Source organism: Mobula birostris, chromosome X (genome assembly GCF_030028105.1).
Source record: "Mobula birostris isolate sMobBir1 chromosome X, sMobBir1.hap1, whole genome shotgun sequence".
Classification (NCBI taxonomy): domain Eukaryota; kingdom Metazoa; phylum Chordata; class Chondrichthyes; order Myliobatiformes; family Myliobatidae; genus Mobula; species Mobula birostris.
In genome coordinates, this window is record NC_092402.1 from 14,830,735 (window position 1) to 14,858,487 (window position 27,753).

At 44.8% G+C, this 27,753-nt stretch overlaps 1 long non-coding RNA gene across 1 annotated transcript; it reads right to left on the reverse strand.

The window, feature by feature from the left end:
- Positions 1–2,514: 2,514 nt before the first annotated feature.
- LOC140191881 (uncharacterized) lies at positions 2,515–26,922 on the reverse strand. Its single transcript, XR_011883950.1, has 3 exons — positions 26,743–26,922; positions 15,673–15,869; positions 2,515–2,556 (listed from the first exon to the last, which is right to left on the reverse strand). It is a non-coding gene; the product is annotated as an uncharacterized lncRNA (long non-coding RNA).
- Between the last annotated feature and the right edge of the window lie 831 nt (positions 26,923–27,753).

Genomic DNA, 27,753 nt, shown 5'->3' on the forward strand with positions numbered 1-27,753 from the left:
AGGGGCATGTCGTTGTGGATGGACACCACCAGGTGGGGATGTTGTCCACAGGGGATATGTCGTTGTGCTAGGACACCACCAGGTGAAGAGTGTTTGTTGTAATTGGAAATCAGGGTCAGAAGTGTTGGAAAATATGACCTCTTGAGATCCAGGTGAGCAAGTCAATCAATTTACTCACTAACTACAGGACTTCGGGTGTCATGTTGCAGATAAGGAGGATAATAAATCAGCCATGATAGAATGGTGGAGCAGACTCGATGGCTGAATATCCAAGTTCTCCTCCTTTGTTTTCTGGTCTTATGTCACAGATGGCAAATGAGACCATGTTGAGAGGATTGTGTGCAGTCTGGTCTCCTTGCTACAGAAAGCATCTGATAAGCTGCAGAGGGGGCAAAACAGATTCACAAAATGTAACTGTGTCAGGGTGGAGGCTGGTTTATAACAAGATGCTGGACAGACTGAGACCGTTTCCCCTGGAATTCGGGAAGCTGAGTGGTGACCTCATGGATATTTGTAAAATTATGAGGGACTGAGATAAGGTGGGTGGTCACAGTCTTTTCCCCAGGATAGGGGAGTCTGAGACTGGAGGGCACAGGTTCAAGATGATAGGGGAAAGATTTAAAGGGGACCTGAGGGATACGTTTCCCACACAGAAGGTGGTGGGTATGTGGAGAAAGCTGCCAGACTGGAGATTCAAGATTGAGGATATTAAAATGTCATTTCCAGTGCAAAAGTGTAAAGGAGAACAAAATAATTGTTATTACTCATTCAATGCAGCACAAAATAAAACACAATAAGATAACGGACCCACTAATAAAAAACACAATGAAAATAAGTAGATAAGATAGATTGATTGTATGTTCAGAAAGTGACGCCGGGGACAGGGATATCTGTACTTAAGGTGACGGACAGGAAATGAAAAAGCAGTGGTGGTTGGGGGTGTGGAGGGGTGGGTTAGTAGGTGGAGGTGTTAATTAACCTTGCTGCTTGGGGAAGGTAACTGGTAGAATCTTTCATGATGTTACTGGCACTTCTCCAGTGCCTCTCTGTATCTATGTCCTTGGTGGCAGGTAGGCTGGTGCCAGTGATGCCATAGGCTGTTTTGACTACCCATTACAGAGTCCTCCAGTACACCACAGTGCAGTTTCTGTCCCAAACAGTGATGGAGCATGTTTGGATGCTCTCTACTGTGCACCTGCAGAAGGATGCGAGTACAGATGTGCAAAATCCAGCTCTCTTCAGCCCCCTCAGAAAGTAGAAGTGTTGGTGAGCTTTCTGTATGGAAAGAAGCTCTTAAATCTACAAATCGTAGAGGAAGATTTGGTGAGATTTCCTGATTGCGTTGGATGGCTTCTGGGACCATGACAGGTTCTGCATTCTTCAGCTTCTTCAGCCAGGGCTTGTGAATCTATGGAATTCATTGTGACTGTGCAGGCCGAGTCATTGGGTATATTTAAGGCAAAAGTTGATAGGTTCTTGATTAAACAGAGTGTCAACGTTTACCGGGAGAAAACAGGAGGATGCGTTTGAGAGGGATATTAAATCAGACATGATGGAATGGCAGAGCACATCTAATGGGCCGAATGGCTGAATTCTGCTCCAAAATATTATGGTTTAAAATCAAGTAACATTTGGCTTGTGCCTATAAGCTGTTTGCCTCATTGGTTATGTCTGTGTTTCTTGTACTTGTGATTTTAGTTATCTGCTCTCATCTGTACAGCACTTTGGTCAACATGGGTTGTTTTTAAAATGTGCTGTGTAAGTAAATTTAACTTGACTTGATTTGCTACAGACCAGGCTGCCGGCACCTCACCTGTCACTAATGATGAATCCATTACCTCAGCATCTCATACTTGGGAGGTTAACAATCAAGGATTAGATTATGAGGACACGCAGTCCTCTTTTATTGTCATTTAGTAATGCATGCATTAAGAAATGATACAATGTTTTTCCAGAATGATATCATAGAGACACATGACAAACCAAGACTGAAAAACTGACAGAAACCACATAATTATAACATATAGTTACAACAGTGCAAAGCAATACCGTAATTTGATAAGAACAGGACATGGGCACGGTAAAGTCACAGAGTCTCTCGAAAGTCCCATCACCTCACGCAGACGGTAAACCTCCAGCGCTGCAAACTTGCCGATGCAGCATTCCAGAAGCATCCGACCACAGTCCGACTCTGAGCCTCCGACCAGCTCCCCGTCACCGATGCACCGAGCACCATCTCTGCCGAGCGCTTTGACCCCGGCCCTGGCAACAGGCAATAGGCAAGGCCGAGGATTTGGTGCCTTCCCTCCAGAGATTCTCGATCGCACAGTAGCAGCGGCAGCGAAGCAAGCATTTCAGAAGTTACTCCAGATGTTCCTCCGTGCCTCTTCAGGTCTGTCTCTATCAAATCAAGATTGTGCACGGTGTCCTACTTCACAGATATGATATCAATTCGGAACGGCCGCGCGCACTGCGTCACGCCCCCATCTTCTCCTCCCTCCTGGATAGACATTGGTTTGAAAGTACCGGCAGGTAGGCAGAGAGGGTGGGGAGGCTCTGTTGGTAAAAAAAATGAAATCAAATCCTTAGAAAGAGGTGACAGAGGAATGGAAGATGTTGAATCCTTGTGGGTAGAATTTAAAAACTGCAAGTTGAAAAAAGACACTGTTGGGAGTTATGTGCAGGCCTCCGAACAGTAGACAGGATGTTGGTCAGAAATTTCAACAGGTAATAGAAAAGGCATGCATTAAGGGCAATATTATGATCGTGATGGCATATTTCAACATGCAAGTATATTGGGAAAATCAGGTTGGTGCTGGATCCCAGCAAAGGGAATTTGTAGCATACCTATGAAATAGCTTTATAGAGCAGCCTATGGCTGAGCTCACCAGGAAAAAAGCATTTCTGGATTGAGTGTTGTGTAATGAACCCAGTTTGATTAGGGAGCATAAAACAAAGAGACCCTTAAGAGGCAGTCATCGTAATATCATAGAAATCCTCGTGCAGTTTGAGAAGGAGAAGATCAAGTCAAGTGCATCATTATTACAGTGGAATAAAGGGAATTACAGAGGCATGAGAGAGGAGCTTGCCAAAGTTGAATGCAAGTGGACACTGGCAGAGATGATGGCAGAACAGCAATGGCAAGAAGTGCATCCAGCTGCAGCTTCGAACACTCAATGTAAAGAGTTGGAGTTGGAACTGGAGGAATTCTGGATCATTCGGGAGGCTGAGGGGGTGATAGACAGGGTGTATAGAGAGGTAGTTACACCCAAGGTAAAACAACACAGGAAACTGGGTGACAGTCAGGAGGGTGAACAGCCAATGCAGAGTACCCCTGTGGCCATCTCCCTCAAAAACAAGTAATTCACTTTGGATACTGTTGGAGGGATGTCCCAGCAGAGGAAAGTCACAGCAGTCAGGTCTCCAGCACTGAGTCTAGCTCTGTAGCTCAGAAGGAAAGGGTGGACAAGAGGTGAGCTGTGGTTAAAGGAGATTCTTTAGTTAGGGAACAGAAAAGTGGCTCTGTGGATGAGAACAGGATCCTAGGTTGGTATGTTGCCTTCTGGGTGCCAGAATCCAAGGCATCTCAGGCAGAGTTCTAAACATTCTTAAATGGGAGGGTGAGCAGCCAGAGGTCATGGTCCATATCGATCCAAATGACATACATATGTAGGAAGAGGGACGAGGTTTGTCAAAGTGAGCTCAGGATGTCAGGTGCAAAGTTCAAAGACAGGACCTCCAGGGTTGTGATCTCAGGATTGCTACTCGTGCCATGTGCTGGTGAGGCCAGAAGTAGGAAGATCATAGAGTTTAACATGTGACTAAGGAGTTGGCGTAGGAGGGAGGGCTTCAGATTTTTGGGATCATTGTGCTCTTTCTGAGGGAAGGTAAATCTAAAACAAAGGGGCAGTTTGTACCTAACCTGGAGGGGGACAAATATCCCAACAGAAAGGTTTGGTCATACTGCATGGGAGAGTTTAAACTAGAGTTTCAGGCAGATGAGAATCAGGATGCCAGAGCAGATAGTGGAGTGGTTCTGGAGACATATTGTTAAGAACTCAGACAAAATCAGGAAGCAAAAGGTTGATCATGGGGGGGACTATTGTTCTGAGTTGTGCCTATTACAATGCAAGAAGTTTTGTAGGAAAGACAGGTGAGCTCAGGGCATGCATCAGCATGTGGAATTATGTTATTGTTGTCATTAGTGAGACTTGGTTCGAGGAGCAGGTCTGACAGCTCAATATTCTGGGGTTACACTGTTTTTGACGTGATAGTGTGGGAGGGATGGCTTTACTCGTCAGGGAAAATGTCATGGCAGTGCTCAGTCAGGACAGGCTGAAAACTCATCCAGTGGGTGGAACTGAGAAATATGAAACGTATGACCATGTTAATGGGGCCATATTGCAGACCACCCAACAGTTCGCATGATTTAGAGGAACAAGTTTGTAAAAAGATCACAAACTTGCAAGAAATATAAAGTTGCGATACTATGTAGATGTTTTTAACTTTCCATGCATTGACTGGGACTCCCAGACTGTAGCAGGGCGAGATGGGATAGAGTTTCTCCAGTGTGTTCAGTGCATGCAATCTTCAATGAAAGAGTGTGGGACACTTGATCTCCTATTAGAGAAAGGGACAGGGCTGGTGGCAGAAGTTTGCGTTGGGGAACACTTTGCATCTACTGATCATAATGCCATTAGTTGAAACATAATTATAGAAAATGATAGGTCTGCTGCTCGGGTTGATATTCTATATTGAAGAAGGGCCAATTTTGGTGGTATGAGAAAGGATCTGGCAAGTGTGGATTGGGACAGGCTGTTCTCTGTCAAAGGTGTACTTGGTAAGTAGGAGACTTCAAAACTAACATTTTGAAAGCACAAAGCATTTATGTGCCTGAAAGAATAAAAGGGAAAGATAACAGGTTTATGGCACTTTGCTTTTTGAGAGATATACTGAGGTCCTGATGAAGAAGAATAAAGAGTCATGCCAGGTACAGGCAGGTGGAAACAAATAAGGGACTTGAGGAGTACAAGAAATGCAAGCGAACACTTAAGAAAGGGATCAGGAGGGCTAAAAGGCATGAGGTTGCTCTAGCAGACAAAGTGAAGGAAAATCCTAAGGGATTCTACAGATAACTAAAGAGCAAAAGGATTGCTAGGGACAAAATTGGTCCTCTGGAAGATCAAAATGGTGATCTGTGTGTGGAGCCCAAAGAGATGGTGGAAAGCTAAAATGGATCTTTTGCATCTGTATTTCCTCAGGAGATGGACACAAAATCTGTAGAAGTGAGGCAAAGTAGCAGCAAGGTCACGGACCCTACACAGATTATAGATAAGGAGCTGTTTGCATTCTTGAGGCAAATCAAGGTGGACAAATCCGCATGGCCATACAGGGTGTTCCCTTGAACCCTATAGAACCAAGTGCAGGAATTGCAGGGGCCCTAGCAGAGATGTGTAAATCATCCTTACTGACAGGTGAAGTACTGGAGGATTGGAGGATAGCTAATGTTGTTCTGCTGTTTAGGAAAGGCTCAAGGAAATTATCGGCCGGTGAGCCTGACATTAGTAGTGGTAAAATTATTGGAAAGTATTCCAAGGGATCAGATATATGAGCATTTGGATAGACAGGGAGTGATTAGGGATCGTCAGCATGGCTTTGAACGTGGTAGTTCATGTTGTTACATTGGCTTTCGTTGATCAAAGTTTTCAGTACAAGGGTTGGGATATTACGTTGAAGTTGTACGAGACGTTGGCAAGGCTTAGTTTGGAATATTGTGTTCAGTTTTGGTCACCTACGACAGGAAAGATGGAAACAAGGTTGAAAGAGCACAGAGAAAATTTACAAGGGTGTTGCCAGGTCTGGAGGACCTGAGTTATAAGGAAAGATTGAATTGGTTATAACTATATTCCCCAGAATTTAGAAGATTGAGGAGATATTTGATAAGGTATACAAAGTTATGAGGGGTATAGATGTGCAAAATGCAACCAGGCCTTTTCCATTGAGGTTGGGTGAGACTATAACTAGAGGTCATTGCTTAAGGGTGAAAGGTGAAATGTTTAAGAGGAACGCAAGGGGAAACATCTTTACTCAGAGGGCTGCGAGAGTGTGGAACAAGCTTCCAGAGCAAGGGGTGGATACGATTTTGATTTCAATGTTGAACAGATGTTTGGACAGGTACATGGCTGTTAGGGGTATAGAGGGCTAAGGTCTGGGTGCAGGATGCTGGAACGGGGCAGTTTAAATGGTTTGGCACTGACTAGATGGGTCGCAGGGCCAGTTGTGCTCTGTGTTTTTCTATGATCCTGTGACTCTATCTGCCCAGTCCCATCACCCTGCACTCTCATCCATGTACACATATAAATTTCTCTTTAATGTTGAAATGGACCCCACATCCACATCTTACACTGTCTCGGAATAACATAGGCCAATTATTATTGGCTGTTGGTGTTTCACAGGGCTTGGTATCGGGACCAGACCTTTTTACAGTAAATGTCAATCATTTTGATGACAGAATTGATGGCTTTATTGTCAAGTTTACAGATGAAACAAAGATAGGTGGAGGGGCAGGTAGTGCTGACGAACCAGGGAGTTTGCAGAAGGACTTGGACAGATTGGGAGAACAGGCAAAGCAGTAGTAGATAGAATATTGTGTAAGGTAGTGTATGATCAAGTACTTTGATAGAAGGAATAAAGGCATAGAATATTTTCTCAATGGGGAGAAAATTCAAAAATCAGGAGGTGGAAAGAGACGTGGGAGTCCTTGTGCAGGATTCCTGAAATCCCTTGTGCAGGGATTCTACCACTGTGTGTGTTGCTTCGGAATCTGTAAAGGTTAATTTGCAGATTGAGTTGATTGTAAGGAAGGCAAATACAATAAATGCATTCATTGCAGGAGGATGAGAATATAAGAACAAAGACATGACACTGAAGCTTTATAAGGTATTGGTCAGCCAACATCTGGAGTATTGTGAGCAATTTTGGGCCCCTTATCGAAGAAAAGATGTGCTGGCATTGGATAGGTTCCAGAGAAGGTACACGAGAATGATTCCAGGAATGAAGGGTTAACGTATCGGAAGCATTTGATGGTTCTGGGCCTGTACTCACTGGAGTTTAGAAGAATGACAAGAGAGATTGTCTACCTGGATTTTAGTAACCTCTTCAAATGTGAAGAGGTTAGAACATAGAACATAGAATAGTACAGCACAGTACAGGCCCTTCAGCCCACAATGTTGTGCCGACCCTTAAACCCTGCCTCCCATATAAGCTCCCACTTTAAATTCCTCCATATACCTGTTGAGTAGTCTCTGAAACTTCACGAGTGTATCTGCCTCCACCACTGACTCAGACAGTGCGTTCCATGCACCAACCACTCTCTGAGTAAAAAAAACTTCCTCTAATATCCCCCTTGAACTTCCCACCCCTTACCTTAAAGCCATGTCCTCTTGTATTGAGCAGTGGTGCCCCGGGGAAGAGGCGCTGGCTATCCACTCTATCTATTCCTCTTATTATCTTGTACACCTCTATCATGTCTCCTCTCATCCTCCTTCTCTCCAAAGAGTAAAGCCCTAGCTCCCTTAATCTCTGATCATAATGCATACTTTCTAAACCAAGCAGCATCCTGGTATATCTCCTCTGTACCCTTTCCAATGCTTCCATATCCTCCCTATAGTGAGGCGACCAGAACTGGACACAATACTCCAAGTGTGGCCTAACCAGAGTTTTATAGAGCTGCATCATTACATCGCGAATCTTAAACTCTATCCCTCGACTTATGAAAGCTAACACCCCATAAGCTTTCTGAACTACCCTATCCACATGTGAGGCAACTTTCAGGGATCTGTGGACACATACCCTGAGATCCCTCTGCTCCTCCACACTACCAAGTATCCTGCCATTTACTTTGTACTCTGCCTTGGAGTTTGTCCTTCCAACGTGTACCACCTCACACTTCTCTGGGTTGAACTCCATTTGCCACTTCTCAGCCCACTTCTGCATCCTATCAATGTCTCTCTGCAATCTTTGACAATCCCCTACACTATCTACAACACCACCAATCTTTGTGTCGTCTGCAAGCTTGCCAACCCACCCTTCCACCCCCACATCCAGGTCGTTAATAAAAATCAGGAAAAGTAGAGGTCCCAGAACAGATCTTTGTGGGACACCACTAGTCACAATCCTCCAATCTGAATGTACTCCCTCCACCACCACCCTCTGCCTTCTGCAGGCAAGCCAATTCTGAATCCACCTGGCCAAACTTCCCTGGATCCCATGCCTTCTAACTTTCTCAATAAGCCTACCGTGTGGAACCTTCTCAAATGCCTTACTAAAATCCATATAGATCACATCCACTGCACTACCCTCATCGATCTGCCTGGTCACCTCCTCAAAGAACTCTATCAGGCTTGTTGGACACGATCTGCTCTTCACAGATCTGACTGTCCCTGATCAGGCCATGATTCTCTAAATGCCTATATATCCTATCTCTAAGAATCTTTTCCAACAGCTTTCCCACCACAGATGTAAGGCTCACTGGTCTATAATTACCCGGACTATCCCTACTACCTTTTTTGAACAAGGGGACAACATTCGCCTCCCTCCAATCCTCCGGTACCATTCCCGTGGACAACGAGGACATAAAGATCCTAGCCAGAGACTCAGCAATCTCTTCTCTCGCCTCGTGGAGTAGCCTGGGGAATATTCCGTCAGGCCCCTTTACAACTTTACAGCTCTGCATAGGCCACATCTGAAGTATTGCACACAGTTCTGGTCACCCCACTCTAGGAAGGATGTTGAGTCTTTGGAGAGGATATAGAAGAGGTTCACCAGAAGGCTGGCTGGTCTAGACAGCATGTTGTGAAGGTGAAATAGGGTAGGTTCAAGGGGAATGCGAGGAGAAAGTTTTTTGTCTCAGAGTGGTGGATGACTGGAATATGCTGCCTGGTATAATGGTTGGGAAAATACATTAGAGATTTTTCAGAGACATTGGGATAGGCACATGGGTGTAAGAAAGATGGAGGGATATAGGCATTGTGTTGGTAAGAGAGATTATTGTTTGGGTGTTTTTGATTCGCTTTTTAGCTGGTTTAGAATAACACTGTGGGCCAAGTGTCCTTTTCCTGTGTTGTATTTTCTGTGTTCAATGTTATAATATGGGTGGATCTCATTGAAACCTGTTGAAGATTGAATGGGCAGACAGAGTGAATACAGAGAGGATGTTTCCCAGTTGGTGAATCTAGGACCAGAGGACACAGCCTGGGTTCTGCTCACGGCAATGGTGATTGGCTCCAGAGAATTGACGTCATTGTGCAGCCCAACCTATTTCACCCCTGTGATGAGCTTCACCTGTGGCCCCATTGGGCCTGTCTCGCTGGTGATTGGCTCATCCCCTGTGACATAGTGAAGGGATCCACTCCAGCTCTCACCTTTCGCCCATGGGTGGTCCTTCAGCAACAATATCAGCTGTTGGCTCCAGCGGACTGCCCTCATCCATTGCCTGACCTGCAACATCATCACTGATTGGCTCATATTCAATAATCCCACTCATTGGGGGAAATAGGGAAACAAGGGATTCCAAACCCATCTCTGGCATACCAACCCTGTTTGAGGACAGTGACCATGATGAGGATTGGGCACCCACCGCAACACACCCCCCCACCCACCCCCGCATCTTACCAGGGGCCAGGTGCACCCAGTGCTCCCAAAACCCAATCCTCCCAGTATTCAGATACGGTGGCCGCTCGGGTAAAACAGCAACAGCAGGGAAGGGGAGGCCTCTCTACCCTGAGATCCATAAAGGGAATACCGAGGACTGTTCTGAGTTGGGGACGGAAGAATCCAATAAAACCCCAGAGTTAACGGCTCCACCAAGGCAATTGCCCACCCGAATGCTGCCCAGTCCACAAGCAGTGGAGGAGGGACAGCCCTCCGTGATTCCTGTGTATGCACCCTGGAAGCCTCAAGAAATGATAATGATCATAAATCAGGCCCCAGGTAGAAAAAAAACCAGCACAGTTTGCTCAGTATGTCAGCAGTACTATACAAATGTATAATGTGACCCTGCAAGATTTATTCGATCTCTGCTGCATGATTCTCTCAGCTGATGGGGGCGGAAATGGAAGGCAGAATTAAGATACCAAACCTATCAGGAGTTACAGGCAGGAAACCACAATGAGAATGAACAGACAGACCAGATTATCCAAGCCTTGGAAAGGGCTCTCCAGCAACCTGTAAACATCACTAAAGTACTTGAATCCAAACCTAAGCCTGGGGAATCGGGACCAGACTATTGTGAGCTATTTGTGGCCTGCTACAGCACTTTCGCAGGAGACCAGGCCTTTGATAATGGGAATCCGTCCCCCCAGTTTAATGCCTTACTGCTCCAATGCTTACCCACTAAGTCAGCCAACATGATTACAACAAATAATATGGATTCGCCTGACAATGACCAAAATCGAATGCGAGGAGCTTTGACATATTATTGGGACCCGGCTTCTGAATTCTGATCAACCCCGAAGGGAGACTGGCAAGACTTGCATGCGGGCCAGCTCCCATACTGGAAGATGGGACATCTGGTAAGACACTCTATTAATACTTACCGAACCCAGGATGTTGTACTCCATCTCTGGGCAATTTCGGACCATGAAGTCGGCCACACCAACTGCCCCACTGTCCGGATCACTGTGAAAGAAGGACAGACTCCCCCATCCATTCCACAATACCCCCTCAAACCCGAGGCAATACAAAGGGTGCAGTTGTTAGTTGACTCCCTTTTGGCACAAGGAATCTTGATCCCTTGCACCTCTCCATGCAATACACCTATCTTCCCGGTACCTAAACCAGGAAGCAAGGACTGGCGCCTCGCCCAAGATTTGCACAAAATAAATGAGATTGTGGCTGCTCTCCATGCTCTGGTTCCGAACCTCGCAACGATCCTGAGTCACATACCAGCTACTGCCCTGGTATTTACTATCATTGACCTATAGCACGCATTTTTCGCTGTCCCTTTGCACCCGGATTCTCAATATTTATTCGCATTTACCTATCAGGGATGTCAGTAAACTTGGACGCATCTACCCCAAGGATTTGTACATTCTCCCACACTCTTCTCACAGACGCTCCAGAAGCAGTTACGTGATCTCCAGTTGCCTGGCAACTCTACTACAGTCCAGTATGTGTATGACTTATTACTGGCAAGTGACATTTTGAAGAGTTGTGAAACTCCTACTAAACTTTTTGCATTCATTGGGATACATTATTCCACCCCACAAAGTAAAGCGATCACAGCCCGAGGTAAAATTCTTGGGCATCCTGATAAGTGTGGCAGAGCGGCGCCCCACAGAAGATCGGATAACACCCATTGTAAATACTCCCCCACCTACTACCCTGAGACAGATGCGAGCCTTCTTGGGGCTCCTGAATTTCTGTCGGCAATGGATTCCTCACATCGCCACTCACACCAAGCACCTGACCCCCCTCGCTTCATCAAACTCACCATCTGCTTGCTCGCTTACAGACACACAGCTGGAAGCTTTCAATGAGCTAAAGGAGAGCCTCATTCGAGCACCAGCTCTTGGTCGCCCACTCTATGACTGACCATTCCAGCTCTACGTAACCGTAAAGGAAGAATGTGCTACTGCAGTGTTCAGACAGGAAGCGTCCAGTAGCCTATTACTCAAACAAGCTTGATCCCGTAGCTGGGGGAGTACCTTCATGCATACAAGTACTTCCAGCCAACTACGTTTTAGTAACAGCAGCATCCAACATAACATTGCACCAACCTGTAACTGTCCTGGCACCCCACTCATTGGTAGAATTGTTGACCTCTCAGCAGACCCAGTATCTCATTCAAGCACGACAGAATCGATATGAAACAGCTCTACTAACTAATCCATTGCTTACTTTCTCTCACTGCACAATGCTTAATCCCACTACCTTCCTAACTGACCTTCAAAGCATACCTCCTCTCCACAGCATGATTGTGTGCTTAGAAATCATCTTTTCACTACCGCTCGAGAGGATCTAACTGACCATCCCCTTGCAGATGCAGACTTGACATTTTATGTGGATGATAGCTCTTTTGTGGATCCAGCAGGGAAACGATGTTCTGGCTTTGCGATAGTGACGTCAGTGAAGTAGTTGAGCAGGCCTCTTTTGAAGCAGCTGTCTCAGCCCAGAAGGCTGAGCCGTTTGCTCTGACTCGTGCCTGTATCCTAGTAACAGACAGAAGTACAAACATTTACACAGACTCTCGTTATGCATTTAGAGTTACACATGACTACGGGGCTCTCTGGGAACATCGGAGATTTCCGACTTCCTCTGGCCACCCCATTAGTAATGCCACCTTTGTAGACAACTTACTCACTGCTCTACAGCTACCTCGAGTTTTGGCTATCATTAAATGTGCAGCCCACACCCGCATGTTTGACTGGGTCTCTAAAGGCAGTTCTTTAGCGGATGAGTCAGTGAAGAGTGCGGTACAATCCTCGTTGGTTGTAGTCCCCTCAGGTTCACGTCATGCAACCTACCACGACTCAATCAGAATGGGTACGCCAGACATGCGGGAGGTACGTACCTTTCAGGGAGACGCCTCTGAGGAGGAGCGCAAACTGTGGTCCCAGATGGGGTGCCAGAAAGACCCTGACCTAGGTCTTTGGATCATCCCAGCGGGACAGGTTTGTGTTCCCACAGTTTTTACCAATATTGGTCGATTATATACATAATTGTACACACCTGGGAAAGGAGGGAATGGTTGGTAACCTGTACCCTGCACACCAGGTACGACTCCCTTGCCAGGTGGACTTTCCTCATGTCCACAAGTTGATTTTATTGATTTGCCTGGAATACATTGCTATAGATACTGCTTAGTTATTATAGATGTATGGGGCTTACTGTGTATAAATATACAGCTGTAACCTGAGGGAGCGGGTCCACTTGTCAGATGGTGGCAGTACTTAGGTGCCTTCCCTTTGACAACTGAGTCTCAAACTCCTGCAGGAAGGTGCACAATAAACTGGAAATTATAAGAAGCTGGTCTCCCGAGTTTTATTCAGATTCCACTTTAACACCACAGTGCTGCCGATTGGCTCATACAATGGGTCAGCCATGACACAGCCAATTATCTGGCCCAACAACTTGAACCGGGTCAATGACAGCCAGCCGTTTAAATGGTTAGTCGTACCATACTCAACCTTTTGATTCCAGACCTTGTCTGAGGACTTAACAACCCGTTTTAAACACTTCCCCAAGGTCACCCATCATCTGTTGCATTCCAACAATTAAAGACCTCGCCTGGTCAATCTCTCCATGTAACTAAGGCCTTCTCCTTGTAAATCTCCTCCGCACTCTTCCCAGATTAACCATATTAAGTCTTCTTAATCTTTCAATCTTTCCTTTAAAAGGATGCCCAAAACTGTACATAGTACTCCAAGTGTGGCCTCACCAGTGATTTATACAACTGCAACATAATATCCCTGCTCTTATGCCCAAATGAATACTAGCATGCTAAATGCTTTCTTTCACCACCCTGTGTACCTGTGAAGCTGCTTTCAATGGACAATGCATTTGTACTCCTAGGTTCCTCAGTTCCACGAAATTCCCCAGTGCCCTGCTGGTCATAATATGTTCCATGTCACTTTGACACCCACCCCAGACATTATTTCTTCTCCTTTCCATTGGGCAGAACGTACAAAAACCTGAAAGCAAGTCCTACAAAGCTGAAGGACAGCTTCCACTGCACTGTTATAAGTCCATTAAGTGGTTCTTGGATATGATAAAATGGACACTTGCCCTCACAGTCTACCTCATTATGATCTTGTACCTTCTTGTCTACCTGTGCAGCACTTTGACACTTTATTCTGTTATTATTTTATCTTCTTCTACCTTAATGTACCGTGCAACGATTTGAGTGTATGAACAGTATACAGGACAAGGTTTTCATTATGCAGTATGCAGGACAAGGAGCCTACTGGGCTTAAACACCTCCCTCTGCAAATGGATCCTGGACTTCCTGACAGGGAGACCTCACTCAGTCCGGATTGGAAGCAACATCTCCAACACCATCACACTGAGCACGGGGACCCCCCAGGGCTGTGTGCTCAGTCCACTGCTGTTCACTCTGCTGACCCACGACTGTGCTGCAACACACAGCTCGAACCACATCGTCAAGTTTGCTTATGACGCGACCATGGTGGGTCTCATCAGCAAGAACAATGAGTCAGCATACAGAGAGGAGGCGCAGCGGCTAACGAACTGGTGCAGAGCCAACAACCTGTCTCTGAATGTGAAGAAAAGAAAACAGATGGTTGTTAACTTCAGGAGGACACGGAACGACCACTCTCCGCTGAACATCCACGACTCCTCTGTAGAGATCGTTAAAAGCACCAAATTTCTTGGTGTTCACCTGGCGGAGAATCTCACCTGGTCTCTCAATACCAGCTCCATGGAAAAGAAAACCCAGCAGCGTCTCTACTTTCTGCGAAGGCTGAGGAAAGTCCACATTCTACAGAGTTTGTATTGAGAGCATCCTGAGCAGCTGTATCACCGCCTGGTTCGGAAATTGCACCATCTCAGATCGCAAGACCCTGCAGCAGATAGTGAGGTCAGCTGAGAAGATCATCGGGGTCTCTCTTTCTGCCATTAGAGACATTTACACCACATGCTGCATCCGTAAAGCAAACAGCATTATGAAGGACCCCACACACCCCTCATACTAACTCTTCTCCCTCCTGTCATCTGGCAAAAGGCACTGAAGCATTCGGGCTCTCACGACCAGACTACGTAACAGTTTCTTCCCCCGAGTCATCAGAATCCTCAATACCCAGAGCCTGGACTGACACCAACCTACTGCCCGCTACTGTGCCTATTGTCTTGTTTATTATTTGTTGTAATGCCTGCACTGTTTTGTGCACTTTATGCAGTCCTGGGTAGGTCTGTAATCTAGTGTACTTTTGTGTTGTTTTTTTACCTAGTTTAGTGTAGTTTTTGTATTGTTCATGCAGCACCATGGTCCTGAAAAACGTTGTCTCGTTTTTACTGTGTATTGTACCAGCAATTATGGTCGAAATGACAAAAAGTGACTTGACTCGACTTCATTGCACCTCAGTTCGTGGGACAATAGTAAATCAATTAACCAATGATTTTACACACATCTACAAGATCCCTCATTGTTCTCCTCAACCCAAGGAAGATAGAGTCAACATGTTCAAACTCCCTCCACAACTCAGTCCCAGCAACATCACTGGAAATCTCCTTTGCCCTCTTTCCAGTGTAAGGATATCACAGGGTTTTGCAGGGACCATTCACTTTGGACTCCCAGATCCACTCCCATCCACTACCCTCCCCCTCTATTACACACTTCCCCTGCAACTGCAACATCCTCATAAGTGAAATATTGAAAGTAGGAACTTGCATGTTCCTGTTGGAATAAAAGGTAAGGCTAACACGTTTAGGGAACCTTGGTTTTCCAGTGATGTTGAGGCCTAGGTTTAGAAGAAGGAATGACTGATCAGGTATAGGCAATATGAATCAAATGAGGTGTTGAAGGAGTGTAAGGTGTTTAAGGGCTTTACCAAAATTATCAGCAACCTCAGGCTCAGCACTGATGCCAACAGAGTCTCAGTTCTGATTCAAGATTCAAAGTACATTTATTATCAAAGTATGTACAAAATATCCAACCTTGAGATTTGTCTGAATTCACTTTTACTTTTCCTCAGGGAAGCGGTCTTAGTCCCCTGCTATTCTCCTTATACATGCTCTCCTTTGGAGACTTCATTAGAGAGCATAAACTTGATTTCCACAGTTATGTAGATGACACACAATTGTATATCTCAGATGAGCCTGATGCACCTTATCTTCCCTGTCTTCTGGTATGGCTGCAATAAACAAATGGATGAGCAATAATTTCAGAACAATAAATGAAGATAAAACTGAAACACTTTTAGTTGGTCCCAAAGCCAAAACAGATATACTTCTTGATAAACTTAGGAACTTGGTTCCCCTGGGTGTTATCCTTGACTCAGATTTGAATTTTTAACCCCACATAAAGAAAGTAACCAAAGCAGCATTTCTATACTTTACAAATATTGCAAAGGTACACCCATTTCTGTCATGTAATGAAGCTGAAAAACTAATTCATGCCTTTATATCAAATAGATTGGATTACTGCATTGCAATTTTTAAGTGGACTTCCAAAGCAATCTTTTGACAAACTACAACTCAGTCATAACACTACTGCTGGACTTTTAACTGAAACCAGGATGAGAGAGCATATCACTCCTGCCCAACCTGCTCTGCATCAGCTTCCTGAATTTTTTTTAAGAATTGAACTTAATGTTCTCCAACTTGTTTTTAAATTTCTCAATGTTCTGGGAGCAGAGCACATCGCAGAATCATTTTTGTTTTTATAAACCTGCTCGAGCTCTTCGGTCTTCGTTCAACAGTCTCTTAAATTTAAACAACCTCCCTCAAAAGAGAATTGGCAGGTCAGTTTTATTGAACAATGCTCCTAAACTGTCAAATTAAATCTTAAAAGCATGAGGGATGCACATTCAGCTGACACCAGCTCAAACCCTACTAATTTAGCAACACACACAAAATGCTGGTGGAACGCAGCAGGCCAGCCAGCATCTATAAGAAGAGGTACAGTCGACGTTTCGAGCTGAGACCCTTCTTCAGGACGAACTGAAGGAAGAGATAGTAAGAGATTTGAAAGTGAGGAGGGGAGGGGGAGATCCAAAATGATAGGAGAAGACAGGGGGTGGGGGGGAATAAAAATAAATAAGGGATGGGGTAAGAAGGGGAGGAGTGGCATTAACGGAAGTTAGATAAATCCATGTTCATGCCATCAGGTTGGAGGCTACCCAGACAGAATACAAGGTGTTGTTCCTCCAACCTGAGTGTAGCTTCATCTTGACATTAGAGGAGGCCATGGATTGACATATCAGAATGGGAATGGGACATGAAATTAAAATGAGTGGCCACTGGGAGATCCTGCTTTCTCTGGCAGACAGAGCGTAGGTGTTCAGTGAAACGGTCTCCCAGTCTGTGTCGGGTCTCACCAATATATAGAAGGCCACACCGGCAGCACCGGACGCAGTATATCACACCAGCCGACTTCACAGGTGAAATGTTGCCTCAGCTGGAAGGACTGTCTGGGGCCCTGAATGGTGGTGAGGGAGGAAGTGTAAGGGCAGGTTTAGCACTTGTTCCGCTTACTAGGATAGGTGCCAGGAGGGAGATCGGTGGGAAGGGATATGGGGAACAAATGGACAAGGGAGTCACGTAGGGAGCGATCCTGCAGAAAGCAGAAAGAGGTGGGGGAAAGATGTGCTTGGTGGTGGGATCCCGTTGGAGGTGGCGGAAGTTACGGAGAATTATATGTTGGACCCGCAGGCTGGTGGGGTGGTAGGTGAGGACAAAGGGGAACCTTATCCTAGTGGGGTGGCGGGAGATTGGGGTGAGAGCAGATGTGCGTGAGGTGGGAGAGATGTGTTTGAGAGCAGAGTTGATGGTGGAGGAAGGGAAGCCCCTTTTTTTCAAAAAGGAAGACACCTCCTTCGTCCTGGAATAAAAAGCCTCATCCTGAAAGCAGATACGGCGGAGACAGAGGAATTGCGAGAAGGGGATGGCATTTTTGCAAGAGACAGGGTGGGAAGAGGAAGTCCAAGCAGCTGTGAGAGTCCGTAGGCTTACAGTAGACATCAATAGATAAGCTGTCTCCAGAGACAGAAAGATCAAGAAAGGGGAGGGAGGTGTCAGAAATGGACCGGGTAAATTTGAGGGCAGGGTGAAAGTTGGAGGCAAAGTTAATGAAGTCAACAAGCTCAGCATGCATGCAGGAAGCAGCGCCTATTAATTTAGCCTTACTTTTAATTAATAGCTTTTTGTCTTTTAGTTTCATTTTCTACTATAAAGCATTTGGAACTACATTGTTTGTTTGAAAAGTGCTCTGCAATTCAATTTGGCCAGATCTGTAAATAACATTTATCATCCTTGAGCCAATCGTACCAGCTTGTTTGGATGATCTGGGGTTCGGGGAGTAATGGAGGGGGAGGGAGCAGAGGGATCCCCATCTGAGCCATTCCCATCTGCCTGCATTTGGCCTGTAGCTCTCTAAACCCTTCCTATCCATCAACCTGTCTTAGTGTCTTTTAAATGTTGTTAGTGTATGTACCTGCCTCAACCAAATTCTCTGGCAGCTTGTCCCATATTTGGACCTCTTGCTCAGTTAATAATTTTTCCCTCGGGTCCCTATTAAATCTCTCTCTATCACCTTAAACTCCTGCTCTCTGGTTCCTGATTCCCCAACCGTTGGGAAAGACCATGCGCATTCACTCTCTCTGTGCCCCTCATGGTTTTATACACCTGTATAAGGTCACCCCTCATCCTCCAAGGCAAAGGTCCAAACCTGCCCAATCTCTGTACATAACTCAGTCCCATGAGAGCCAGCAACAGTCTCGTAAATCTCCTTTGACTTGTTCCAGCTTAATGGCATCTTTGCGAGAGAAGAGCGACCAACACTGAACACAATACTTCAGGTGCAGCTTCGCTAATTTCTTCTTCAATTAAAACATAAAACCAGAAAACATTAGGCTTCTCGGCCCATCAAGTCTGCTCTTGTCATTCCATCATGGCTGCTTGATTCTCCCTCTCAACCCTATTCTCCTACCTTTTCACTGTAACCTGACAAACCAAAAACCTATCAACCTTGGCTTCTGTTAGAATGTTTTTTAGGTCAGCACATATGGCAAATAATTTCAGCAACTGACTTTCAGCCACCAGTCTTCAGATACTCATATGAACTGTGGATTAAATCTAAAATACAGCTCCAAGGTTCCTAAGAACTGTGAACCACAGTTATTTGGAAGACCAGACAATGCTGATTAACATTCACTATATGTCTGTGGTGCGGGTGTGCAGTGGGAGGTGTGAAGTTTGTGTGTAGTTCAAAGAAAGCATTGTGGATGCATTGTAAATAAAGAATTTTCCTTTGATTTTTAGCGCATAAATTGTCATGTAGCATTGGGTCAGACAGATAACTGTCCTCTGACAGGCTCTCCATCTGATGTCTGCTGTATCTCATTTTGTTGAATAGAGAGGCTGCTGAATATTTAGCAGTACTTCTCTCCAGTGACTTTGTCCACGCCACAATTGGTGTCAGGAGTGGGATACCTTCTTGTAGCCCATTGTATGGATGATGATCTCAGCAGTCTAAGTGGGTGAGTATTTTTAAAATTAGCACTCTCACTTGGACTTGTTCAGATCGGTGGCTACAGGATCGCTACGTATCATGAAAACAATGGAAAACTGAACTGGGAGATAAAAGTAATGTGCGTGCATGCACGTGCCTTTATGTAAGAAGCTAATATTTGTGTGTTAATTTGGTTCGACGGGGCTACCAGTTGCAAAGTATGGTTCTTGAAGGGTCCAGATGCCAGTGGAGGAATGTACTCATTCCAGGAACCGTACTTCAGCAAGCATGTTTGTGAGTGTGTGTGCCTTGATGTAACTGATACAAAGGAACACAACAGGCTTCATGAGCTTAGAGGCACATCTGTGGCAGATTGCAGAGTACATTCTCTGCAGTTATAAGTATATAACTAGTATTTAACTAGTACCCTTTATTTATATTTTGTAGTGTGGGAATTTGTCTGGAGATATTTCAGGGAAATGTTTGACCCAGATATATCTGTTAGGATGGCAGTGATCGTGGTCAGGTAACATCAGGTCGAGAACCCTGAAGACCCAAGCCAGCTGTTGATCCTGACTATGGCTATTCATAAACCTTCCACCTCAGGGAGAAACACAGCATTTTGTCAGAATTGCCCTCGCTTAAAGTTACATGTGGGAATTCAGAATTATGGTGCAAACTCGAGGAATACTTTGCTTCAGTATTCACTACGGAAAAGGATATTGGCGATTGCAGGGATAACTTACAGTGGACTGAAAACCTTGAGCATACAGACATTAAGAAAGAGGATGTGCTGGAACTTTTGGAAAGCATCAAGTTGGGTAAGTCTCCGGGACCTTATGAGATGTACCTTAGGCTACGGTGGGAGGAGAGTGCTGAGTCTCTGGCAATGATCTTTGCATCATCAATGGGAACGGGAGATGTTCCAGAGGATTGGAGGGTTCCCTTATTCAAGAAAAGGTGTATAGATGGCCCAGGACATCATAGGCCAGTGAATCTTACTTCAGTGGTCGGTAAATTGACGGAGGAGATCCTGTGAGGCAACATTCATAAACACTTGGAAAGGCATATGATAGGGAATAGTCAGTATTGCTTTGTCTTATGAGCCTAACTGAATTTTTTCAGGATGTCACTAAACACATTGATGAAGGTAGAGCATATAGATGTAGTACATATGGATTTCAGCAAGGCATTTGACAAGGTACCCCATGCAAGGCTTATTGAGAAAGTAAGGAGGCATAGGATCCAAGGGGACCTTGCTTTGTGGATCCAGAATTGGCTTGCTCACAGAAGACAAAGACCAGTTGTAGACGGGTCATATTCTGCATGCAGGTCAGTGACCAGTGGTGTGCCTCAGGGATCTGTTCTGGGACCCCTAAGATTTTTATAAATTACCTGGATGAGGAAGGGGAGGGATGGGTCAGTAAATTTTCTGTGACTCAAAGGTTGGGGGGGTTGGGGGGTGTTGTAGAGCAGGGGTCCCCAACCTTTTTTGCACCATGGACCGGTTTAATATTGACAATATTCTTGTGGACCGGCCGACCGGGGCGGTGGGGGTTACAAATTGTAACACAGCAAATGTAAGCAATACTCCTGGGGAAACAACTAGCAGACCAAAAGGAGCATTAAACCATCTCAGAGACTGACTGAAAGATGTTGAGTGGATAAGGAACTGTAGTTGCTCATTACAATTGAAGTTGAAATGTTGAACAGCTGAAAATTCAGCAAAAATAAAGGAAAGAGACCAGTTATGGAATGTAGATATCTTTGTTGGAAAGGATTATTGCTCCTTGCAGGTTTATGAGGACAAAGTATTGTATTTGTTTGTCTTTCAAGAGTGGAAAGGAAAGATGTTTTATTATGTGTGCATAATAGAGAACTTCATTTCCCAGTGAGCAATACGAGGGGTTCACCCAGAACCTGAAGCTGTGATGGTGACCTGGTTGTGCACATTGGGATTGAGCAGCAGTCCAGTACTAAAATGTTCCAATGTTTGCAGACGCTAAGTTTGTCTTTATTAAGAACAAAAATAACAATAACTTTGATTCTCCTGGATTCTCAATCTCATATTCTCATTCTCACATTCATTCACACACACACACACACACACACACACCCTCTACCTTCGACAAAGCCATGCTGACTATTCCTGATCAGATTGTGCCTCTCCAAATGTTCATAAATCCTGCCTCTCAGGATCTTTTCCATCAACTTACCAACCACTGAAATAAGACTCACTGGTATATAATTTCTTGGGCTATCTCTACACCCTTTCTTGAATAAGGGAACAACATCTGCAACCCTCCAATCCTCCAGAATCTCCCCAAGCCCCATTGATAATGTAAAGATCATTGCGAGAGGCTCAGCAATCTCCTCACTCGCCTTCCACAATAGCCTGGGGTATATCTCGTCCGATCCAAGAAGCTGATCCAACTTGATGCTTTCCAAAAGCTCCAGCACATCCTCTTTCTTAACGCCTACATGCTCAAGCTTCTCAATCCGCTGCAAGTCAACCCTACAATCGCCAGGATCCTTTTCCGCAGTGAATACTGAAACAAAGTATTCATAAAGTACCTCAGCTATCTCCTCTGGTTCCATACACACTTTTCCAGTGTGACACTTGATTATTCCTATTCTCTTACCTCTTGCTCTTCACAGACTTGTAGAATGCCTTGGGGTTATCTTTAATCCTGCTCGCCAAGGCTTTCTCATGGCCCCTACTGCCTCTCCTAATTTCATGGCTTTTGCTTCCCCTTTATGCAAAGGCACCACATTTACATTCTTAGTTTAAAGTAATTGCTTGGCTAGAAAGTCTGGCACCTTGTTTCCTTCAACCCCAACAAGGGCAGGGACCCATATGAAATGGATGCACAACCCTGCAGCCTCAACAGATGTTAAATGCATAAATGAAGATAAAACTGAAGCACTTTTAGTTAGTCCCAATGCCAAAACAGATCCACTTCTTGATAAACTTGGGAACTTGCTTCCTCTGTAAAATCAGAAGTAACAAGCTTGGGTGTTATCCTTGACTCAGATTTGAATTTTTAATCCCACATAATATAAGTAACCAGAGCAGCATTTCTACACCTTATAAATATTGCAAACGTATGCCCATTTCTGATAAGTAATGAAGCTGAAAAACTAATTCATGCCTTTATATCAAATAGATTTGGATTACTGCACTGCAATTTTTAACTGGACTTCCAAAGCATTTGATGGGTCCTGGGCATGCCAACCAATGAGGTCACTAAGTAGCTATCCTTCTGTGGACCAATGGGATTATTGGATCGGAGCCAATAGCTGATTCTGTTGCTGAAGGACCACCCACCGTCGACAGATGAGACTGGATAGGATCCCTTCGCTGTGTCACAGTTGATGAACCAATCAACAGTGAGACAGACCACGAGTCAATGGGGCTGCAGGAGGACCCAGGACCCATCAAAATTGAGTGAAATTGGTTGGACTGCAGAATGACATCAAAGCTCTGGAGCCAATCACCATTACTGGAGGCACAACCTAACAGCCAATCGCAGGAGTCATTGCTGCAGAAACTGTTGGAGTTGAGAGTTCTGGGAATACTCACAGCCAAGGGCTTGGTCAACGAAGTTGGTGATGTTATTGTCCCACAGCCAATCACAGAAACCGGTCTGGAAGGATTTCTCAATGATATCAATATCCCAAAGCCAATCAGGCAATTCAATTTGGCCAGTTCTGTTAATAACATTTATCATCCTTGAGCCAATGGTACCAGCTCGTTTGGATGATCTGGGGTTCGGGGAGTAATGGAGGGGGAGGAAGCAGAGGGATCCCCATCTGAGCCATTCCCATCTGCCTGCATTTGGCCTGTAGCTCTCTAAACCCTTCCTATCCATCAACCTGTCTGAGTGTCTTTTAAATGTTGTTAGTGTATGTACCTGCCTCAACCAAATTCTCTGGCAGCTTGTCCCATATTTGGACCTCTTGCTCAGTTAATAATTTTTCCCTCGGGTCCCTATTAAATCTCTCTCTATCACCTTAAACTCCTGCTCTCTGGTTCCTGATTCCCCAACTGTTGGGAAAGACCATGCGCATTCACTCTCTCTGTGCCCCTCATGCTTTTATACACCTGTATATAAAGTCACCCCTCATTCTCCAAGGCAAAAGTCAAAACTTGCACAATCTCTGTCCATAACTCAGTCCCATGAGAGCCAGCAAGTCTCGTAAATCTCCTTTGACTTGTTCCAGCTTAATGGCATCTTTGCGAGAGAAGAGCGACCAAAACTGAACACAATACTTCAGGTGCAGCTTCACTAATTTCTTCTTCAAGTAAACCATAAGACCATAAAACATTAGGCTACTCGGTCCATCAAGTCTGCTCTTGTTATTCCATCATGGCTGATTGATTATCCCTCTCAACCTTATTCTCCTACCTTTTCACTGTAACCTGACCAACCAAAAACCTATAAACCTGTTTTAAACAGATGCAATGACTTGGCCTCTGTTAGAATGTTTTTGGGGTCAGCACATATGGCAAATAATTTCAGCAACTGACTTTCAGCCACCAGTCTTCAGATGCCAATATGAACTGTGGATTAAATCTAAAATGCAGCTCCTGGGTTCCTAAGAACCGTGAACCACAGTTATTTGGAAGACCAGACAATGCTGATTAAAATTCACTGACATGTCTGTGGTGCGGTGTGAAGCGGGAGGTGTAATTTGTGTGTACTTCAAAGAAAGCATTGTGGATGCATTGTAAATACAGAATTTTCCTTTGATTTTTAGCGCATAAAATGTCATGTAGCGTTGGGTCAGACAGACCACTGTCCTCTGAAAGGGTCTCCATCTGATGCCTGCTGTATCTCATTTTGTTGAATAGGGAGGCTGCTTAATATTTAGCAGTCTCTCCAGTGACTTTGTCCATGCCACATTTGGTGTCAGGAGTGGGATACCTTCTTGTAGTCCATTGTATGGATGATGATCTCAGCAGTCCAAGTGGGTGAGTATTCTTAAAATTAGCACTCTCACTTGGACCTGTTCAGGTCAGTGGCTATGGGATCGCTACGTGTCACAAAAACAATGGAAAATTGAACTGGGAGATAAAAGTAATGTGCGTGCATGCACGTGCCTTTATGTAAGAAGCTAATCTTTGTGTGTTAATTTGGTTCGACTGGGCTACCAGTTGCAAAGTATGGTTCTTGAAGGGTCCAGATGCCAGTGGAGGAATGTATACTCATTCCAGGAACTGTACTTCAGCAAGCATGTTTGTGAGTGTGTGTGCCTTGATGTAACTGATACAAAGGAACACAACAGGCTTCATGAGTTTAGAGGCACATCTGTGGCAGATTGCAGAGTACGTTCTCTGCAGTTATAAGTATATAACTAGTATTTAACTAGTACCCTTTATTTATATTTTGTAGTGTGGGAATTTGTCTGGAGATATTTCAGGGAAATGTTTGACCCAGATATATCTGTTAGGATGGCAGCGATTTGTGGTCAGGCAACATCAGGTTGAGAACCCTGAAGACCCAAGCCAGCTGTTGATCCTGACTATGGCTATTCATAAACCTTTCACCTCAGGGAGAAACACAGCATTTTGTCAGAATTGCCCTCGCTTAAAGTTACATGTGGGAATTCACAATCATGGTGCAAACTCGAGGAATACTTTGCTTCAGTATTCACTATGGAAAAGGACATTGGCGATTGTAGGGATAGCTTGCAGTGGACTGAAAACCTTCAGCATACAGACATTAAGAAAGAGGATGTGCTGGAACTTTAGGAAAGCATCCAGTTGGATAAGTCTCCGGGACCATATGACATGTACCTCAGTCTACTGTGGGAGGCGAGGGAGGAGATTGCTGAGCCTCTGGCAATGGCCGTTGCATCATCAATGCGGACGGGAGATGTTCCAGAGGATTGGAGGGTTGCAGATGTTGTTCCCTTATTCAAGAGAGGGAGCATAGATAGCCCAGGGCATTATAGGCCAGTGAGTCTTACTTCAGTGGTTGGTCAGTTGATGGAGAATATCCTGAGAGGCAAGATTTATAAACACTTGGAGAGGTATATGATAAGGAATACTCCGCATGGCTTTGGCAAAGGCAGGTTGTGCCTTATGAGCCTGATTGAATTTTTTGAGGATGTGACTAAACATGGTGATGAAGGTAGAGTCATAGATGTAGTGCATGTGGATTTCAGCAAGGCATTTGACAAGGTACCCCATGAAAGGCTTACTGAGAAAGTAAGGAAGCATGGGATCAAAGAGGACCTTACTTTGTGGATCCAGAATTGGCTTGCTCACAGAAGACAAAGACCAGTTGTAGACGGGTCGTATTCTGCATGGAGGTCAGTGACCAGTGGTGTGCTTCAGGGATCTGTTCTGGGACCCGTACTCTTTGCGATTTTTATAAATTAGCTGGATGAGGAAGTGGAGGGATGGGTCAGTAAATTTCCTGATGACACAAAGGTTGGGGGTGTTGCAGACAGTGTGAATGGCTGTCAGAGGTTACAGGGGGACATTGATAGGATGCAAAACTGGGCTGAGAAGTGGCAGATGGAGTTCAACCCAGATAAGTGTGGGGCGGTTCATTTTAGTAGGTCAAATATGATGGCAGAATATAATACGAATTATAAGACTCTTGGCAGTGTGGACGATCAGAGGGATCTTGGGGTCCGAGTCCATAGGACACTCAAAGCTGCTACTCAGGTTGACTCTGTAGTTAAGAAAACACACGGTGCATTGGCCTTCATCAATTATGGGGTTGAGGTTCAAAGCCAAGAGGTAATGTTGCAGCTATATAGCACCCTGGTCAGACTGCACTTGGAGGACAGTGCTCAGTTCTGGTTCCCTCGCTACAAGGATGGGGAAACCATAGAAAGGGTTCAGAGCAGATTTACAAGGATGTTGCCTGGATTGGGGAGCATGCCTTATGAGAATAGATTGGGTGAACTTGGCCTTCTTTGCTTGGAGCAACGGAGGATGAGAGGTGACCTGATAAAACTATACAACAAAATGAGAGGCATTGACCGTATGGATAGTCAGAGGCTTTATCCCAGGGCTGAAGTGGCTAGCACAAGAGGCCAGAGTTTTAAGGTGGTTGGAAGTAGATACAGAGGAGATGTCAGGGGTAAGTTTTTTTCACGCAGAGTGTGGTGAGTGTGTGGGATGGGCTGCCACCGATGGTGGTCAAGGCAGTTACGATAGGGTGTCTTAACAGACCCCTGGACAGGTACAGGGAGCTCAAAAAAATAGAGGACTAAGGGTAACCTGAGGTAATTTCTAAGGTAACGACATGCTCGGCACAGCTTTGTGAGCCAAAGGGTCTGTATCGTGCTGTAGGTTTTCTCTGTTCTATGTTCTTAGATGGATGAGAGGATTTCCACAAGTCTAATGATTTACAGAAGTATGCCACTGCAAAATGCCCTTTCACCGGCCCAAATGCTGATGGGTCGACACAAACACACTAACCTTCCAATGCATGAAAACATGTTGACACCTGCAGGAGCACACAAGGTCAAACTGGCTAAAGTGAAAGGGAAAGAAAAAGAGAAATGGTATCATGACAAGTCTACAAAAAGCCTACCAGTTCTGAAGCCTGGAGATCAAACTCAAATCCCAGTTCACAATTCTGGAACATGGTTCATGTCAGGATACGTGCAAGAGGAAGTCACTCCACATTCCTATCAGATTCAGACACAGCAAGGGACACCTCTGAGAAAGAACCGTATGGATCTACAACCACAGGATCCAACCCATGGCTGTGATGTCACCTGTCAGGACACAAAGGGGTCAGCATTTGTTAAAGATGAACATGTTGATCAGAGTTCTCAGAAAAACACAAATAGTAACACAGCAAATGCAAGCAATACTCCTGGGGAAACAACTAGCAGACCAAAAGGACCATTAAACCATCTCAGAGACTGACTGAAAGTTGTTGAGTGGATAAGAGACTGTAGTTGCTCATTGCAATTGAAGTTGAAATGTTGAATAGCTGAAAATTCAGCAAAAAAAAAGAAAGAGAAAGAGACCAGTTACGGAATGTAGATATCTTTGTTGGAAAGGATTATTGCTCCTTGCAGGTTTATGAGGACAAAGTATTGTATTTGTTTGTCTTTCAAAGGTGGAAGGGAAAGATGTTTTATTATGTGTGCATAATAAAGAACTTCATTTACCAGTGAGCAATACCAGGGGTTCACCCGGAACCTGAAGCTGTGAAGGTGACCTGGTTGCGCACACTGAGGTTGAGCAGCAGTCCAGTACTAAAATGTTCCAATGTTTGCAGACGCTAAGTTTGTCTTTATTAAGAACAAAAATAACAATAACTTTGATTCTCCTGGATTCCAATTCTCATATTTTCTTTCTCTCTCTCTCTCTCTGTTCCCCACCCCCATCCCCCGCTGCGTGAATAAAGACTTATATTTTCCAGTTTGAGCTCCTAATTAGCAGTTTTAGTACAGTCACAATAGGAACCCTCTGGAGAGGGTGCAGAGGAGATTTACCAAGATTGGAGCCAATGTCTTACAAAAGAAAAGTTGAGCACGTTACGGCTTTTCTCTTTGAGCAAATAGAATGAGAGGTGGCTTGATAGTGGAAT